The sequence below is a fragment of the Pinus tabuliformis genome, chromosome 3_1 (assembly GCF_031772625.1).
Source record: "Pinus tabuliformis cultivar Carrire ecotype Pingquan chromosome 3_1, CPIR1, whole genome shotgun sequence".
Lineage (NCBI taxonomy): Eukaryota > Viridiplantae > Streptophyta > Pinopsida > Pinales > Pinaceae > Pinus > Pinus tabuliformis.
In genome coordinates, this window is record NC_142301.1 from 675,157,268 (window position 1) to 675,159,443 (window position 2,176).

At 38.9% G+C, this 2,176-nt stretch overlaps 1 pseudogene; it reads left to right on the forward strand.

Moving 5' to 3' along the window:
* Positions 1-1,098: 1,098 nt before the first annotated feature.
* LOC149188902 (phospho-2-dehydro-3-deoxyheptonate aldolase 1, chloroplastic pseudogene) lies at positions 1,099-1,782 on the forward strand (annotated as a pseudogene).
* The last annotated feature ends 394 nt before the right edge of the window (positions 1,783-2,176 follow it).

Sequence of the window (2,176 nt, forward strand, 5' to 3'; positions counted from 1 at the left end):
GTGAAATTTGACCTGCCAAATCTTTTTAGATTCGTCGAATAGTGCATATGGTGGAGATACATTGTGAGGAAGGGTCACATGGAGCTGTGGAGACATGCCAAAATATTTATAAACGCTTTGTGTCTTAAGACAACACTAAATGCCTTCTGCATTGTGGACAAAATTTTGGCTTTGGCCTCAACCTTCCTAATGTGACTACCGACCATTCTACTATGCTCTCGACATCCAAGACAGAGATGGCTGGAAGAAAATTTGTGGATGCTTTTATGAAGATAAATCCTTTAAATTTAACCTAATCCCAACTTGCAAGGTATAAATGCACATGAGGTAAATCGGTTTAAGTGAGTTAAACTTCAGGCACGATCACCAACAACACAAAACAGAGTTACTTTTAACTTTGTCGGACGCTTGAGTTGGGCACCATCTCGAAAGAAAATCCCGAGAGAGCGAGATCACTTTATTTCACTGATTGAATGATGTGGATAAAGAAAAACAAGTCACTCACGATTAACCAACAACTATTTTGTGTGGGGAAATGTGAAGGAACAGTTGAATTCCCTTAACTCTCGTTTTGGAACAAAAGATTGTACTCTCTGGTAGATCGCTGCATTCCGCGTCGTCGCAGCTTCACTATCTATGCAATTGCACCACTTGTGGCTCCTATCAATAAATTTGGTCATGTTAATACAAAGCAACATTTACTTCCTCTCCAAAGAGACTCTAAACTTTTGACCACCGAACGACTTGAGCAAGTGGATTAAGTTTAGCATGATTTAGGGAAACTGTCGAAATCATCGAAGTTATATTGTTCGAGATTGAAACTGGAACTATATTTATTTGAGTCACAGAGGACCCACAATGTAGAAGCGGAAGTTGGCTCAGGATGGCTGGTTGCGCAGTCCACAGAAATAAGTTTATCAAGTGTGGAGCTTACCACAACTCATCCTCCTTCACAACCTACAAAACCATGGATGGAGGGAGTTGTACCCGGCACTGTCCTGGGAACCCTCTTGAAAAGCAAACTAATAGGGGACCCTTTCTTTAGAGGAGACTAATCACACCCAAGCGTCAGAAACATACCCTAAATTCTTCATCTACATGGAGATTATCAACTGGGAATCCCTCCTTACAACTAGGAATTATGTAAAACCACCGTCACCAGGAGTATTGACAGAATGGAATCCGGACAGTTGGAGATCGAAGAAAACTTTGCAGCTGCTTCGTTATTCAACCCTCAAGAGCTCGATTTTGTCATCAAGTTGTTAGATAGCTACCCTGCTCTAGTATTTGCAGGGGAGTCCAGAAGACTCGGAGAAGCCACTATGGGGAATGCCTTTCTCTTACAGGGAGGTGATTGCGCTGAAAGTTTTAAAGAATTCAATGCAAACAACATTTTGGATACCTTTAGAGTTCTCCTCCAAATGGCATTTGTGCTCATGTTTGGAGGTCAAGTGCCTGTTTTCAAGGTGGGACGTATGGCCAGGCAGTTTGCTAAGCCAAGATCCAGTGACTTTGAAGAAGTGGACGGAGTAAAACTCCCTAGCTACCGTGGAGGAGACAATATTAATGGAGATACCTTCAACGATAAGGATTGGCAGCCTGATCCCCAAAGAATAGTTCGTGCATATTACCAGGTTGCTACCACCCTCAATCTTCTCCGAGCATTTGCAACTGGAGGTTATGCAACGTGTGTCTAAGTGGAATCTAGATTTTACATCGCATAAGGAGCAAGGGGATATTTTCTTGTATTATTTTTATTATTTTTTAATGTATCACAGTTAACATGTATTATAGTGATAATGATGCCTATAAAACACAACTCTAACATGTCTTTACTCAAATTTTATGGCTTTCCAAGGCAATAAAGAGACGTATCATTTTCAATCTAAAAACAAATTGTTATATATATAGGGTCATATATATATATATATATATATATATATATATATATTAGGATTACAAGTAATTATGAGGGTTACAAGCTCTTTTAACGGAAATTTAGGTTTAGTGGGTTTTGAGTCCAAATTTTGAACTTGGCTCTGATACCATGTGTGAGAATCCAACTATAGGTCCTCTAACTACTACTACACTCATTCAAATAAATTTCACTAATTTTCATAACAAGGAAAATTTCAGTTTTATAAAACATCATAAGCATGAACATAAACTAATTTAA